The 19,075-nt window shown below is 35.1% G+C and overlaps 1 protein-coding gene across 1 annotated transcript in view; it reads right to left on the bottom strand.

Moving 5' to 3' along the window:
- Positions 1 to 16,276, bottom strand: part of LOC124354877 — a 151,654-nt gene extending 135,378 nt beyond the window's left edge. Inside the window, exon 1 of the mRNA XM_046805637.1 lies at positions 16,176 to 16,276. The gene's annotated coding sequence lies outside the window, so the exon portion shown is untranslated. The remainder of the gene's footprint in view (positions 1 to 16,175) is intronic.
- Between the last annotated feature and the right edge of the window lie 2,799 nt (positions 16,277 to 19,075).

Genomic DNA, 19,075 nt, shown 5'->3' with positions numbered 1-19,075 from the left:
TATTGTTCGTTCGTTCCCAGTTACATAGGCGGAAACCTAGCGGAATAAGGAAACGGAGAAGGAAAGAAATGAACGCAGGTCCCACAATTCCGACTTCCACACGTGGGAGAGATTGACAGATTACATCATTCTATCACATTTTCCGAAATTCATAGTCCTGCGTAGAGCCGTGACCCCTAGCCAAGCCCAAGAGTTAGGCTCGATCTGACTGAAAACTCCGTATTCAGAGATGCCCAGACGAAATACCGATCGTGCACAACAGCGAGAAGGCCAAACTGCGTACATCGAACACAACACCTAGCCAAGCCCAAGAGTTAGGCTCGATCTGACTGAAAACTCCGTATTCAGAGATGCCCAGACGAAATACCGATCGTGCACAACAGCGAGAAGGCCAAACTGCGTACATCGAACACAACACCTAGCCAAGCCCAAGAGTTAGGCTCGATCTGACTGAAAACTCCGTATTCAGAGATGCCCAGACGAAATACCGATCGTGCACAACAGCGAGAAGGCCAAACTGCGTACATCGAACACAACACCAAGCCAAGCCCAAGAGTTAGGCTCGATCTGACTGAAAACTCCGTATTCAGAGATGCCCAGACGAAATACCGATCGTGCACAACAGCGAGAAGGCCAAACTGCGTACATCGAACACAACACCTAGCCAAGCCCAAGAGTTAGGCTCGATCTGACTGAAAACTCCGCATTCAGAGATGCCCAGACGAAATACCGATCGTGCACAACAGCGAGAAGGCCAAACTGCGTACATCGAACACAACACCAAGCCAAGCCCAAGAGTTAGGCTCGATCTGACTGAAAACTCCGTATTCAGAGATGCCCAGACGAAATACCGATCGTGCACAACAGCGAGAAGGCCAAACTGCGTACATCGAACACAACACCAAGCCAAGCCCAAGAGTTAGGCTCGATCTGACTGAAAACTCCGCATTCAGAGATGCCCAGACGAAATACCGATCGTGCACAACAGCGAGAAGGCCAAACTGCGTACATCGAACACAACACCAGTTGTACCAAACACATCGCGAGACCTGTCAGGGGTCGTACTTCGGCAGTTTCACCGGATGATGGACGTGTCGCCCTGTGGGAAAGTCACGAGATGCGGGGAAGTGACGCTGAGGTGATGTTATCTGATCTGGGCGTGATGCAATGTTTAGCCCAACTAGCACGCACCGGCGCCGCCGGCCGCCCGCGCCCCTCCGCACAACTGTGCGTGGATGTGTGAGGACGGTGATATCAACACAGTATTGCCCCATCAACACCTCACCACTGTATTTGTCTCACAGTAACCTCATAGAATCGAGTCTATGCAGTATCCTATCGATTGCCTTTTATATGTTGTAAGTTTTTTGGAGGAATTTCATTTTAAAATCTCTACATTCTACTTTTAAATAGTGTTACTCAATATAATTTATTATAGATTGTTTATGCTCTCCAATTAGGCTGATGGACGTTATGTTTTGTAAATGTATGTGTATTTGTCTTCCATTATTACCCCCGCGAAGCATCTGCAGCACTATTGCTGTTTTATCAATTTCTATAATTAACCTCTTAATTATTACAGGTTAATCATATTGAAGAATATTGTCTTTCATGATAATATTTTTTCATAGCATCAAAAATTGGTAAATCACCTTCTTCTAATTAGTTTTTATACACGTTATCCCTTTCTGTATTATTTAATTATATGCCTACATAATTTAAGTACATGTTTAATTTTGTGCTTTGTGCCTTCAAAACACGACACTTTCAGCCAATTTAACATTTTGAGGTACAAAAAATGAAGGGCTCTAAAATCGGAAGGGCTCCTTATAATTCCACCTTAAATTAATTCTGCTTCAACACAATTTGTTACGTTCCCTTTTACTAGAAAAATAATTCAAATATAAATATGTTAACATGTTTCGTTTGAGCATTGTATGTTATAATGTATAGAAGAATCTATTAACATGTTATATTATTTCACACAATCAAAACTATTTTGAATGCAAATTAAGTCATTAATAATTCTCTTCTTTAAAAAATTACAAATAAAGCAAACTTATTTACAATGATTTCGTAAGATCCAGTAATACCTTATCGACCAAACAATCAATTCTTACACAGGAAATCCATGAGAGTAGTTTGAGAGTAGATTGACCAGTATGGTGTCAGAGAGCGGGAGTATTTGCAGTCCACAGTAGAGCGGTTTTCTCTTACCTTCCCGCCACGCCCAGTATCCTTAAACAGGATATTCATAGGAGTAGTTCACGAGCCAGGATTGTCCAGAATTGTGTCAGAGAGCGGGATAAGGCTCGTGTCACAGAACAATGTCAGAGTGGGAGTATCTGCAGTCTAGAGTAGAGAGTTGTTTTCTCTTACCACCGCGCCATGCCCAACATCCTGTCGCGTCTGTCTTCGGACAAGAGCATCTATCAATGCCTAGTTAATTGTTTGTCACTAAAAACACCTAATAGCGATGTAAGTTTATTCGGGTAAGAAAATCTTAACTTTCTCTGGAGTTTTTGCACATTCATTAAAAAATTTATTCTAAAGAGAGGCACCTCAAATGATTTAGCAATTAATTAATAGTTCAGGGACAGCTAGCAGCTTTGATAGTCATTCGAACCTCGAACTTACGGTCATAGATTTAATATAGACTTATAATCACGTTCCCTAGCTATAACAATGAAATTGGCTATAACAAAAAAAAGGTAAATTATTGTTTTATGTGTAACACCCTGGTGTAAATTCAAATGAACACATGTTCATAATCCACTAAACTTTACATTTGAGAAAAATTTATCTAAAACTATCAGTTAAGAAGAAATTTTGTGACCTTCATTTCCAATTTACGGTCCGCAACATAGAAAGACGTTTATTGTTGACTATGTATTTCTATGTCAGTACCGTGATGTGAAAATTGTAGTTCTTCATTGCTATGAGTATAAAAGAATGTTTTACGAAAGAAAAACTGCTTAACAGTTTGAATGACACCCGATTAAAAAAAGGATAAAACAGAATTCCATAACGCATCAATTTAGTTCATTTTAAAATATTTTTGAGTTTTATTTAATTTATCAATTTTTTAATATTTATAACAGCCGTTTTAACAAATATAACTCTAAAATTACAGGACGATTACAGGTAAAGCCATGAAGCTTGGTACATTATTACTGCACATATACATCTACTTTTTGAAGTAAATACCAATTTTGTCATCTCAGGGGGATGGCCTGCAAGGAGTCAGAAGGAAATCTTAAATTAGAGCACAGGTAGAGTATAAAATCAAATTAAAGGTATCTATTAGTAGAGTATAGTGCCGCATAACCGAACTGAAAATGTCTACTCTTTAAAACATTCCCCTGGTATCTTCATAAAACATTCTTGTATCTTGAAACATTTACAATGTAGGTCCTGTTCTAATGAACTTTGTAGCCGACAACCTACCTACCGGGAAGAACCTCACGTGCCTTGTGCGCGAGTTTTTGGATTTGGGATTCGCGTCCGAGTTTCCTCATGTTCCTTCCGATATGCAGCTCTTGTTTTCTCTCACTTCGACTTCGATTTTATTGAGACTACAACTACTAGACTCTGATGTCTAAAGACAGTGTGGTGCCAAAGTCTACTGACATCGTAGTTTGTCAGTTGACATCAACGTTTAAGGGAAGTCAACTCTAGTGTTTTATTAATGATAAATTTCCGTACGCAATATGTTAAATAACATTGAAACCACTAGGTCCACCCTCAGATAAAACTGAAGTTCATTATTATTCTAATTTTTCCAGTAGAGTGGAAACGTTATATTTTTGTTTAATGTAAGTTTAAACTTTGCATTTTCGAGTGCTCTTTGCTACGAACTCAGACCTCTCCACCCTACGTGTTTCGTCCATTCAGTACATACTATTGTACCAGTTCTATGGGCGCTCCCTCACGTCGCTCTTCAAACTGAACAGAGCAACAATCCTACTCTTCACTAACACCTCGGCTCTAGCCTCGCACAAAGCAATGTCTTGTTTGTTCCGACCGCCACGCAATCCTGCGTGAGCCAGTGTAAAGCAATAGTGGCGTGGCTGCACGGGTGCCAGCAGGAGCGAGGAAAGCCGAGGAATTGGTCTCGCCTAGCCCACCGTAATATTGTAGGCCTGGGCTCTCCACTTCTATAAATGAGAGGACAACTGATGTTGCTCAACAACGTTATCCAACACCGCGGAAACATGGCCATTTATCCATGGGACAATCACAATGGCTTAATGTGTGTCGCTGAAGCGATAATAACGGTGATTTACTCCTCTTGTATTTTTGGAGACGCCACACGGCAGGATATCTTGGGATTATATCTGAGAAAATATTGCGGAACAGGAGAAACTACAAAACATTTTTGACCCAAGGACGAAAGGTTAACTCCCAATTAAGAAATTCTAGGGGTTCATTATTTGGAGAACAGCGTTAGTCGCGTAGTGGTAAATAGACCACTCTGGTGCACAGGACAAGGGTATCCGTGTTGTCTCGTTTCATTAAGAAACTGATATTTATTTCATTGTTAAAGCACAGGGTAATCACAGAACGATTACCCCTATCTATTAATAATATGTTTTTAAAAACAACGATGCTAAGATTTAGGAATCACATGAAAAGTGTAGTAATCGGTCACATAGCTCACACACAGCCACATTTTTAAGGTAACTTTCCTGAACACAAAAATAGAATCAAGTATTAACACCACGAGTAAATTATAAATACGGTCCAAAAACAGCTTAAGACAAGCATATATTTGTACAGTGTGTATATAAATTATTAATTAAATGAATACCTATTTTAATGAAACATGCTTTAAAAATTACTTAATTTAAATGTTTATTTATTACTCGTGTAATTTAATTTTAATATTTAATGTTTTAATTTAAATATTACTCAAGTAATTCAATAGCAAACAACTAATTCTAAACGATTTTTTTATATCTCATTTCAAGAATGCGTACAACTGCTTATATAGTTTTTAATAAACTATTTGTATTTTTAAATTGCTTTAAAAGTAAAAAGGATCCTCCAACCAGGACCAACTGTAGTAACCCCTCAAGACTAGGAAATTGTATACTGAGAATTACAATTAAACACACAAATGAATTGCTGTCAAATTATAAACCAGAAACGTCATAACGGTGTTTATTACTTAAATGCAGTTTCAGGGAGGGATGAAAGATTGAGTAGTTAAAAAAGCAGTAAAAATATGCATGGACTTTTTGAAAACACTACATTATAAATTAGGATTTTTTTATATTTGCAGTGGAGGGGGAGAGAAACATGTGAGTTCTCTTTCAATATACGAAAAATATTGTAAAATAAAATATATAATATACTAGCAGTTACCAATTGCTTTGCACGAGATTTTATATTGAATAACAGGTACGTCATAGGCATATCTTTTGTAATGACGTAATAAACACTAAAAAAATAAACTGACAACTGAAAATATTTACCGCGACTGTAAGATATTTATCACTATAAGATCAGTGAACAATCTCCTGATCAATTTCAGAATAAAGCAGTTAATAAAAACTTTAAAGAGCAATGCTTTGGAATCTAAATTCGGATAGTGAAACAGTTTTCAATGAGATAATGTATGTTTTCTACGGTCAAAAACATATATTTTTGTTATAAAGCAACTACCTCCGGACTTCCGGTTATTGTCATGTACTTCAGATTAAAGGTATTTTGCATATTTTATTAGTCTTTTAAGGGCATAATACCTATTTGTGATATATTTCACTTTTCTAGGACAGCTGAATGTTGAAAAACAAAAATATAGTATTTTCTAGGGGTTACAAACCTGTTTTAACTCATGAAAATCTTTTATTTGTCTTTTGAGAGCATAAATCTTTTCTAGGCCGTCGAGAAGTTGAGAATTAGAAGTTAAAAATAGCTGTTCTCCGGTTTGAACCCTCTCCATCCCCCATGGTGCAGTTTATCTTCATTACAAAACTTTTATTTGTTTGTCGAGAGCATGGTACATAATATATGTGTAAAATTTCAACATTCTTGTAAATCGGGTAGGTGGAGAATTAGTGATGAGTGAGTGAGTGAGGACTTCACCTTTTATATATATAGAGATGTTGTGTAATATTTAAATATTGTGTAATTCGCAATCTGTATTTATTAAACGAAATTGTAATATTTTTTATAATCTATATCATTATTTTAATGTTTATAGTTTGTTCATACCAAATATTACCTCAACCAACTATACATTTGTCGTTAAGGTTAACCGCTTAAAATTCAGGCAGTGGATTAAGTAACGCATTAGTGAAGATGATATACGAGTAACACTGACATATGTATTCATAACTTCACTAAGCCAGGAAATCCATGCCAGCTAACCGATGATCACCTTTGATGTTTGTGGAGATTCATACCAACTGCATCTAGAGAGGTTGTCCCATGGAAACTGTAAAGTTGATATAGAGCGTAATTATAGAGCACCCACCAGAATTCAGAGGAACTGTTCCAGTGATGATTGTATAATCTGTATAATCAGTAATCACGAGAAAGGTCCGGATGATTATGTAGGGAAATCTGGTTTGTGTTGTGCATCTACATAAATACAGTTATAGAGGTACGGTAGTCGAATTAGTGGACAGTTTACCTCGTTTATCCGTTTCCTAGATTCGTTTCAGAATGATGGTTATATTAGACTAGATGAAAGTAGAAACCTGAAAGTACAACTCAAGCTTCTCTTTTTGATCACTTTCATTCTTAAAAGGTAATAAAGTAGAATAAGGTAACTACTTAATTATATTTCTGGAAACATGTTTCGATGAAGAACATATTGTTATATCTGTGAGTCGTTTAAGAAGTGTTTTAAGTCATAGAGTTAGAGGGAATTAAAGTATATTGGATCCCACCGGTCATCTATTTATGGGAATCTAACTTAGAATTCTTTGAAGCATCAATTCAAACTTAATTGCATGGAAAAATATTATTACAATATCTGCGAGAGCTCTTCTATTTCTATACTTTTCTCAGATTTTTATACTAGTGGTAATGACAAAGATGAAACATATGCATTATCCAAACCTTTAGGTATTCAGGAACATATAAATTTTGTTTATTTTGTTATGAGCATTTCCCCTTTTTATTACTGTTTCCTTATTTTCGTGTTCATGACGTGTAATTTGATAGCCACACTGCTAAGATCAAATTACAGAAGATGATACGCATTAGTGAATATGATATACGAGTAACTGACATATGTATTCATAACTTCACTAAACCAGGGAATCCATGCCAGCTAACCGATGATCGCCGACAAAGACAAAGATGATCGCGAACTACCGACCATCTCCATGGTCTCTTTGGGGGCGCATTGGTTTCTTTAATGTTTTAAAGAATGTGAATTTATTTTTCTTCTATTTTATGATTTTCAAAATAAAGCTGGCAGGTAAACCTGATAAATCTTTTAAATGACACTGTTTCTAAATTACACGAATACTCCCTAAAGTTTGTGAAAATGGAAAAGTTTAACAGCATATTTCAGATTTAGAGACGGGTGGTCATAACTATTACCAACGTTTTCCTGTTGGCAGTGCTCTTCAAAGCATTTAAGTGAATTCTTTAAATATTTCGGTCTTCCTTGTATATGAGCTACTGGTCTAGAACAGTTGCTAGACGTGCCTCACAGGCAGTTAATATATAAAACAATCAGTCTTTCGTGAGAAAAACATAGGAGTAATCGGAGAGTGAAGTTAATAACTCTGTAGCCTCATAAAAGTAAGTCTAGTTCATCAAATAATATTCTTCCACTAAGTTGAAGACAGTACAGGCCAAAGCGGTCTCATAATACGAGTATATAAAATTTAAATTTCTCTTTGAGACCATTTTTAGGGATTCGAGAACGTATTGGTTATTCTGTGACAAGTTTACAAACATTGCACGCACAATCAAATAATAATTCATAAAAGGATAATATTTCTTATCTAACGTTACTAACCTTTCAAACCTTTTCCTTTTCCATAGTAACACTTTGAATTAGATAATATAAATAACAGATAGATGATGAATAAAATGTTCCTGTAGCCTCAGATGAGAATTATTTAACCAGGCGAATGAGTTAACAACGCTACCACCGACCTACCTCAACAGTAAGTGTGTCTGAAGTGTCGACCACATCAAAAGCATTACCTCCAAATTTCTCTATAATAGTCCCCTCCTAACACACTGCCGGTGGATGCAACTAAATAGTAGTTATCCGGCGGAATTTCTTCCGCGGACCGAACTCCAGTCGTTGAGGTCAAAAGTCAATTGACTCCGTGAAGATTCACTCACACTATTATGTAATATTGTGGGAGTCGGGTGGCAACACTATTGCTAGTTAAGACAGGAACTCAGGCTAGCCAACCGCACAACTAAAGAAACCGAGGGATTGCTGGGTCGGGACTGCAACCTTGCGGAGAGGGAAAGTGGATCACTAGCCGCGGGGTTTGGCAGAGCGGGAGTGCCAACACTGGTATCTCAAACTGAAACTCTGAGCCTTCTCCAGGTGTTAAAAATAATTACAACTGATTTGGAAATCAGATGTTCGAAAATTATCTTAAAACTAGTCAAATCTGGTAAACGGTATTGTTTACTATATTTATACAAACAATTAATTGTTGCGTATTCTATGGTTGAACAAACAAATAAAAAGGGCAGCTAAAACTTCAACCTAAACAAGTACTTGTGTTAAACATAATTTTATTTTAATTATGTTTTACACAAGTACTTCTATAATATTGTTTAAAATGTTAACTCAATTACACAATTTTGAGACTAACTATCTCAATGAGTGGGAATCCCTTAGCTATGGATATTAAGTAACTAGTGAAAGTAACTGGGTGATACCCATTAAAGTGCAGCAAATTATTGCAATGTATACTTTCAGCTTTTTGGGTTTCCCCATAAAAACATTTGACAGCTTTGGTACAGTTGTAGTTTCAACACTGTTTTAAAATAAACGATCTTTCCGGAACTTCTAAAAGTGTGCACTATGTCACGCAGTTTATTGTGTCATATCCTATGGTAACTTCAGGGATTATCCCCTCACCACGTTTGAAAGGTATACATCATAAGATCATATAATGATTTCTTTAGTTAACCTGAACAGTAAATAAAGATTCTGTCCGCAAATTTTAAATTTGACAGACAATATTAATAGTTCATACGACCCAGTAGATTTGGGTAGATTATATTCAAGGCCTACAGTTATATTCGAATGTATTCTCATAAAGTAATCAGCCTGGTAGACTTCACATGTTGGTTCCACACCCTTGTATCATACTTTGATAAACTAAGATAACATTTAAAGATATGGAATAGAGCGATGTAACTGCATACTAAAAGCAATAAGTTCTTAATTCTTTGATTCATTATGACGTCCATCTACTACGTTTCTCAAGTTGAAATAAGTGTAATTATTGCAGTTTAGAAGTGGCACAATCATAAGGAAATTAACTACTCACAGCATTGTCTCTGATACTTTGAGTACTTCCATCCCTTTGACGCAATTTCAGCTTAATTCTTGACTAATAGGATCCATTTAACATTACCGTATGTATGTGTCTTTTTCAAGCATATTTAATAATCAAGTCATAGTTAAAAAAATATATCATTTACTAACTGTTACCCACAGCACGCAATTATCATAATCAAAGTCCTTATACTGCTTAGCAAAAGCACTCTTAATGCCATATGATGGAGTACCATGTAAATTTTTCAAACGTAGATGAGGCATACATCAGATAGATATCATTTAATTGTTAATAGATGTATCAGAGTTAAGCCTGAATCTTGTTTGGTACATATAGAAGCATTTCTGGTTCACGTTAATTATATTTCCAAACTCACAGCTGAGTCTGCCTTGTTACACAGGTCTCGGAAACCTACTTCGGATAAAAGGCTTATTTCTAGCCTTTGTCATATACTTACGGTCTAACACTAAGATATTTCCTGCACCAACATAGTAGACTTTGTCTAGTTATCCCGAGAAAGAAAAGTATATACTGGACTGAGAAGCCTACTTTGGTTAGAAGGCAGACTACTTCTGGCCGTTTAAATTCACTTACGGTGCCTAAACTGTGGCACTATACTAAACTGTAGGATTTGCCTTATTAACCCTATCAAAAAATTATATACGTATGTAGAAATCTAATTCGGTCAAAAAGTGTCTGCTTTCGACTCTTGTACTCTATTCTAGCTATTGTAATCTAATTTCGGTCTAACAAATTCTAGCTTCATAGTTCTAGCTTTTTGTTTTGAAAATAAATTTGCTTGTACTATAATTATGTTATGAGTGAGTTTATTTATGTTCGACAGATTTTTTTTTTATTCTCGTACATTCACAGCTAGAGTTTGCCTTGTTCTCCCAATGAATAAAATATACATAAACATGTAGGAATGAACAGTGTATTACGGCCTAGGGGGAAATCCTACCTACGTCCTATCTATTTCCGGTTTAAGGAGGAACTCTTTATTAGACTCCAAAATAATATTCAAAAAATAATCGTTAAGGTTTTGGGTTATAGAAGTTTTGTTGTTTCCCGGACTGTAGTCTGGAAAAGAATGGATCTTTCGTTGATGCATTTTTGCGTTCATTTCTCTCTTGTTCCATAAGCCACTGAAATGCCATATCATAATGTCAAAGAAGCCCAAAAGTTTGGATGATGTTATCTAAAAACGTCTACAGCTTTGTTCATTAAGGTTCGTTTTTATAATAGTGCTTAACGGGTATTTACAATGCAATATATGTTTTAAGTTTGTCAATGGCGTAATCTGGAGTAAAATTTAGATATTAACTTTTTGTTTTATACCTACATTACACCACTGATAAAGCACTGTATACTTAATAATTTATAACATTTAAATGTATACAGATGTTTCAGTCAATTTATAGAGACTCATCAGTTATCGGTATTAGTTGAATTTGGTTTATTAAATATGAATACTACAATTCTTTCTGTATTCCAAAATATCCTATGTAACTTTTTTAATTTTTTAAAAGGAAATAGCCGAATTGGTCCAGTCGTTCTCATTATTAGCGCTTCGGAACATATTTTACGATTCATTTGTATTTATAAGAAGACACTCAAAAGCCTATAAGTATGTGACGGTAAGATATAAAATTTGATGTAACATTCGTTCCAATGCTGACTTTGCGGCACTTTCCTGTAATACTGACATAGGAAAAGCAGATAAAACTTAGTAAGCTTAAGTAGTAACTCACATAGCAGCAGTTTCTATGCAACCCATTAGATTCTACTGTCAATAGATCAAGAACTATGCCCGGTCCACTGTACAAAACTCTTTACTGAAATTTCAAAGTTCACCATTACTCAATTGTACATTTGAAACTAAATGTTTTACAGTAGTTGTTTCTAAAGGTTTTTTTTTAACTCACCCCTTTCCCTAAAACTCAAATTTGGTGGTGTACTATTCTCAAAAGACTGGAATGTAAATAATTCAATGATTACTTAATATCTTTTAGGATAGAAAAATAGATAGTATGAACCTATGGTTTTGGTATTCGCTCTTGCCTGGATTAGTAAAATAAATACATTTTCTACTTTTATACTCCCACAGTCTTAGTTATTGTACGTCATGTGGAATAAATGTATGATTGTATTAAAATTGGTTTATAAGTAAACTATTTATCACGCAAATTTCCACTGCTACATTCACGAACATAGGGTCTCTAGAAACATAGCTATCGTTAATGCGATATCACTATCTCAATGTTTAATCTATCAAAACAGTAGCTGTAAGTTGTTTCTTAGTTTCTACTGTTTTATTCCTCCCTTGTAACAGGTTTTCAAACGATGTGTTAAGTTCCTGACAACTGCGTAAATAGCATACCAGCTAATTACTCCAAGAACCCAGATTCGAATCCCGATTAGGGAATGGCAGTGCACTCGCTAACAAATAATCATCTGAATCTGCCCTGATGAAATGTGACAAGCGGTTCTGGGATGGATCTTCAGATCATCCATAAAAAGTATCTGATCTGTAGAAGCAGTTATTAAATATCTTCAATGTAGAGAATCTAGAGTACACCTTGAAAAGAGTAGTAGTATACGGACGGTTTTCATCTGTCTATTATATTAATTGTAAATAAAGTTAACCACGTTGATACATAGTCCACGAGGAGAGAATCCATTTAAGTAACTTGGGCCACCTAACCAACGTTTTTATGATAAGGGAATTGTCCCCAAGAATGCATCAAAAGGGTTACAAACACAACATGATAATATTTTTCAAAGATAACGCTTTGAATTACATTCTTAATAGCTTGACTTCAAAAGGACCTGTCAGTTATCTTTAGGGTTATTGACGTATGGATTGTTTGTACCTATCAGTGGAACATTTACTGAATACAGCAAAAGCCAAAGTGTCACTTAAATCTGGAAAACTCAATGAACATGCAGGGGTGGCACATCATTAACAGCGAAGGTCGAGATGATGTATCCCGAAAAAAGGCTGATCAATAGGTCTAGTTAAGAGCGAACTGTTGGAGACTTGAGTGAGATAATGTTCGCAATCCCTTCTCATGGGAACCCGAAAGGAGGCGGCCCCTACCTATGTTGATATCCTCTCCGGAAGAGACGCTAACGTCCATTTAGGACTAAGTGCAATAAGGGGCGTCCTTATATTCATGTCCTTAGAGAAAAGAACGGATAACTGTTGTTAGTTGATAATCGATGTGTTTTTTAACAATTCTTTTTCATACTTTATTTTTACTGATACACATACTAAGGAAAACACAAGGAATATCATTGCAAAATTGGGACAAAATATACGTAACAAGTTTACAAATAATGAACCATTATATCTTTGTCTCAAAAGCGCTCTACGTATAAGGGTTGTCCATAAAGTCGAGGCAATCAAGAGGTCTCCTCCCGTAACAAAGCAGTGGGTGGAATTTGAACTTATCGCAATCAATGAGATATATGTACTGGTTCGTTTGCCAACATTGAAATATATGTGGGGAATAAATCTAGCGTATAGAGGCCACGTGATACACGCCCTCGTGTAAACCGGTTGTGGATGACGAGCTGGGTCATGCAATAGTGGCGCAATCCGGTTTATTGTTAGCTCTATTGAATCAGTTGCGGTTGACAACAAGTAAGGAGATGTAGGACGACCTTCTGTATACTAGCCGCCCCAGCTATCATTTGTCTTGTCAAAAGAAAATTGGTTTTAACATTTACACATATTTACGGTACGCAGTATATTAAAGATATAGGCATCTCGTAAAGAAATTATTAGTCGTATAATTAATAAAATTTGATAAAAATACTTTATAATTTAGTCTATATGTAAAAATATAATAATGTTATTGTTTTCTTACTGATAAACAAAGAACGTTTATACCAATGGTTTACAAACATCTACACGAGACTAACTAGAAAACTCACGCTATCGTTTGATAATCCTCACGAGAACTTGTTTTATTATTTGTCTGATTGTTTGATTATCTTGTCTGTCATCGGTATTGTGTAGAGTATGGCTAATAGATGTTTCCGGCGCTTTAAAACTGTGGTGATAGTATTTTAATAGCCCCATTGTTGTAGACAGGATATCAGCGAAACCACTACAGCACATACTCGTACAGTCTGTTACGTGTACAGCACCGGTAAGTGCTGATTGACTGTTCGGTAAACAAACTTGACTTTAAATTTAGGTAATATAAACTACTCGGTGTTTTGTGTTATTTATTTTGTGTTATTTTTCTTAATAAAGAGTTATGACATATATTTATAAAAATCATATAAATGTATGTGAACTAAACTTTTAAGAAGAGGTTAGCGTGATAAACAATCTGCTTTCCAGGTTTTCAATCTGCATTGTTTACTAATTAATTTTTAAGTCCTAAAATTCAATTGTATGGGCTTCAGTAAAATGTATTTAAGTTATTGTGCGCCTTATCATAAACTTTTACACCGAACTGTTTTTCTTATTACTCTGTTTATTAAGTAGCTTGCCATTTTTAGTAACTACAATGTTATTTAAGTAAAAAATATGACATCAGTGTATTTTATGAACACCAATATAGTACGAAAACAGCAATTTTGGGCTAACAGTGGATAGAATGTTCGTCATCTCTATGAGAAAGCTCTTAAAAACATCGGTGAAATCTTTTAAATATAAATATGTATGGACTGTATGAAGCAGGCAGCATCAGCATAGGAGTTGTCATTTAATCTAGCCATTCTAATTCGTCGATGTGGTTAAACAATCAGATATACTAAGGTCAAGCAGCAAAATTAAAGGTTTTGTTGTTTTTTTTCATGTATAATCAGTTTTTCAGGTTTTTATAGTTCATTTTTCTGTTCACTAATGATTTCCTTAGCATTTGGTTGGTGTATTAATGTATTTTGCTTTATAACTCTTTAAATTTAATAAAAGTATCATTCGAAATATTTATGAACGAAGTTTTTGTCAGCTTTTGATTGAATGCTTTTCATACACACGTTTTAATGAGAGATTACGAACCTAGAAAGTGAAATCCGCCACAGCATCACAAAACGTTTAGACGCAATACAATCAAAAGTACGCTTTACATATTGTGTTTACTAGACAAAGTGGTTGGCATTGCATCCATATAAGTTAATAAAGCTTGTATAATTTAGCTGTAAAATAAAAACATTCTAAAATAACGTTTTTCCACCACTTAAACAAATGAACACAAACCACTTTCACTGAGTTTCGTTTGTACCCCTTCGTGCATTTGAGAATCAAGCGATAACAATACTTTTCGATATGACATTTTAATGAAATAACCTAAATAAAGACGTCGCACCATTCAGGAGGATTGTCTTCTAACTCTTTCCTGTGACCTAGAGTATTTACAAACTGTTCTAACTCTGTTGACGATATTTTACCCCGAGATAGATTAAATGTTCAATAAATGTGAAAACTGGGGGTTTGTACTATAATTTGCTGCATGCTTATGTGCTTATGTTGTGACCGATCCTTTCTTAGAAAACTCATTGATTTATTCAAATAATTCTTTGTCGATACATACAAACAGACTATTCCGTTCAGGATAATAATATAACAATTAATAGAACGTGTTTTTTATAATTGTGCTGTACAATATAACTAAGTAGTATTATAGTTTAATTTATAACTATGATACTAAAAGAAGATTGAAAATGTTCTCACATTATAGATTTTATGTATGCTGAAATGAACGTCGCAAAAATGATGTTTATAGGTTATGTATAAGTACATTGTATTGTCTATTATGTGATCTCTCTCCAGTGATTCTGATATTTTGGAGGAAAATAGTTTATGAAACATGGCATTATCTAAAATTTGTTAATTCGAACACTAAATAAATCACATGAGTGCTATCACATATACGCGAGTTATGTGTCAACCATTAAGCCGGCGAAATATTTGATTAACAGAACCTTCTATCTGAACTAAACGCATATTTGTGTAAAAACTGTAAGGGAAATTGTATAATGGTTAATATAACTAGTTCTTTAAAAGTAAGAGTGTTTGACGAGAGGTAGAAAAGCTTTTTGTTTTGAAAATAAATTTGCTTGTACTATAATTATATTATGAGTGAGTTTATTTTATGTTCGACAGAATTTTTTTGATTCTCGTACATTTTTGGGTAACTTCATTGTGTACAATATGTATATTTCTTGACGATTAATAAAATAGGGAGTCCTAAATTTTTATCTAAATCAATTTTTTTATAGAAGAACACATTTGAAAACACCACACACGGTCTCATAAATTACAATAAGGTGTTCACTACATATCCAAGAATAACATACTATCCGAACTCATTAATTTAAATAATCCATGGCAAAATTATAGGTAAGTTGTATAAATTATTGTCGAGAAGTTTTCGGTGCACAATTTCGAATTTCTAGCTGAGCCTTCTGTTGGAAGCATCTCTTACAATTTACTGGTCTTTCTTATTAAACATTTATTTTATGGGAATGAATACTGCTACACTAATAGAACGATCTATATTTACAGATAACGCTGTAAATATCATAATGTTAAATGTTGAAGTAAGTCTATTACATTTGTTCGAACTTTACAAAAATAATTTATACGATTTTGCAAATAAATATTTATTTTTGAGATTTTAGAGGACAATTGTACTGGAACATAAATATTGACCGTACCTTAAATATATCCCAGGTAAAGGTAGCAACCACATGAATCCCAGTCGGTACGAGTACACAGACACTCGCGCACTCTCACCATCACCGCTCGGGCACACCGCGCTCACTGGAGCAACTGGACGGGCGCTAGACTCGATCCTCTGGGCACAGACTCGGCGGGGCGGGGGGACCGGGTCAAGGGCATGCAGACGCATCACTTCTCTGCTGCTTCCAAAAACGGCCAATACATATTCTAACTTTATTATAGTATTGCTTAACCAAATTCCTCTTCTGCGACAGAGCCGGTCTACAAACATCTTCGCGAGAACCATCAGGAGATCGTTAAAACCCTCTAGAGAACTTCTCTCTTTGGATCTGCCTGATCATCTGATAATCCATTCTGACACCAGTGTTGTAAAAAGCGTGGCTAACAGATGTTTCCGGTGTATGAAAAGTGAGTTGTTAGTATTGTAATAGCCTCATTGTTCCAAACAAAACATCAGCGAAACCACTATTGCACAAAACAGCCCCTTAACAGCGGTAAACACTGATCACTGACTGGTAAATTTGTCTTGCCGCTGAATAAATTTTCTTCAGTACTAACTACTCTGTGTTTAGTGTTATTTTTTAAGCTATTTTCTAAATAATGAGTTTGACATTTCTTGCCTTTTTCGTGTTTTTTTATTCCAAAATGTTATGATTTTCAGGTTTTCACCTGAAGAATACAGTAGATGTCAGTACTTTAAACGTTACAAATCTGTTTTAAGTCTGGTGTAATGATAACAGACCAGTGTCCGAGACAATTATCCCTTTAAATTATTGATGGTGCCTAATCTAAAAAAAGATTAATCGATACTCTAGATTTCATGCCAATCACTGAAAATAGTGGTGACTCCATTTAGATCACAGTAGTGTGCATCTAAAGAAAAAGACAAACATCTCCTTATGTAATCAATTAATTAAAGTATTCCATAGATATATTAATTCAGAAAAGGTATAGTAATAGTAATGATAGAAAAATCCTGAAGTAATAAAATGTGTTGATACCTCATAATGTTGTAATACCTTATTTTGTGAAATTAAGGCGTTTGTTAAGAATGATAAGTTACGAACATAATCTCTAGCTTTCTTTTTAAAGTTTTGATAAATTCTTATTTTTTATCAAGAAGAGATCATTCTTATTACAAAATATTCTTGGACATCCATAACAATTAAGCGAAAATAATGTTTTTTAGTTTTGTTTAATACCACGGTTACTAATCTGTATACACTACAGAAAATCAGAATCAGTTTGAACCCTGAAGATGAATTTTTGAAATCCGATTAAATTAATTCTTTTGACAGTAATTTTAAGGAGTCTGTGGTGCCACTAGCATACCACTGGCAAGTTATCAAGGAGTCTACAAAATTTAAATAGATAAATACCTGTACATAAATGAAATTATTTTGTAAATAAGTAAACAGGAGCAAAGGGTAATGAAATAGATAGTCTGTCATCTAGATATGATCAAACTTTCAAGAGTGCGTTGGAGACATAGTAATGTCTTTGCCACCTTAATATTGATGTCCACAGATTGAGGTTGCTATGATAAGACACCATTGCTTTAGTAGTGCGGAGCATATATCGCTCCTTCCAAAATTAGTTCCGCACGATTTTGTCATATTTCTTCAGTTGTAAAATAAGCATTAGCATTCTAATCATTAAAAATGTATTTTTTTCCTGATTCTATTAACCTTATTTAATATTTCTCAAACCGTAGACTATGATAAATAGTATTAACTAACGCTAATCCAAAAAGTTTTTTAGTTATGCACTACTGAGAAGACAACACTTGGATTAAACTTTAGAAATAATGTTGTACTGACCTGATTTTGTAATTGTGTTATCATTTACATCACAGACTTTCAACATATCAGTCCTAAGATCAGCTACACCGGTAAAGTTAATATTTACTCACTAACAATCTCGAATCTTAAATCTTATCCTATGAAGTGTACAAAATTATATGTAGCGAATTAATACCTGATTTATATGAATGCATACGACAAAACGTTGAATTACGTAGACGCTCCACACACCGTAAATTCATTTTATATTCCAAGTAACCCTAGTTTTCTTACGAAAACCGTACTTTTGTTGACAATTACGTAATAACATCCAGACGGATATTGTCTTTAAAAATCAATTACCTCCATTAAAGTCACTATGTTCATAGTTGTAATCATAACCATTAGTCTTAACGATCGACTCAGTGCAAACAACCACGGCAGCGGAGCAGTGAGCCGTAATAGTTAATTACCCGTGTAAAGGTGGGTATTGGTAGATGTGTAAGCCGTAAATAAGAGTGAGAGTGACCGGGCGGGGAGCCAAGGTCGGGCAGTATTGCTTCACACGCTGGCCAGTGTTTAGTGCTGTGCTGTGATACAGCCTGCAGACACCACCAGAGAGCCGAGGTGTTCCAGCAATGTATTGTTTACTTCAGTGTTAAGGAAAGAGATGAGGATAAACGCAGACTGCTTGAGCATTTATTCCTTCAAATAATCTTCCAACCTAATCGCTAGTTGCTGTACTGTGACACTCTCGTACTTCGTACATACACAAACATGTACTGTGGCATCATAAAGAAAGAAGATGATGATAATTGCAGACTGCTTGAGCATTTATTCCTTCAAATAATCTTCCAACCGAATCGCTAGTTGTTATACTGTGACACTTCGTACATACACAGACACTAAAAAGAGCTGAGCTGGTCATATAGCATGGGATATAGTATCATCGATGTACTGTGTGCATCATAAAGAAAGAAGATGAGGATAACCGCAAGCTGCTTAAATTTTTATTTCTTCAAGTAATCTTCCAGTCTGCTCATTTGTAATTTGCTGCTTGAGCAAATTATTTGAAAACACGTCTTAACTAAACC

Source organism: Homalodisca vitripennis, chromosome 2, assembly GCF_021130785.1.
Source record: "Homalodisca vitripennis isolate AUS2020 chromosome 2, UT_GWSS_2.1, whole genome shotgun sequence".
Lineage (NCBI taxonomy): Eukaryota > Metazoa > Arthropoda > Insecta > Hemiptera > Cicadellidae > Homalodisca > Homalodisca vitripennis.
Note: the sequence above shows the minus strand (reverse complement) of the source record. Positions and strands in the feature narration are given on the sequence as shown.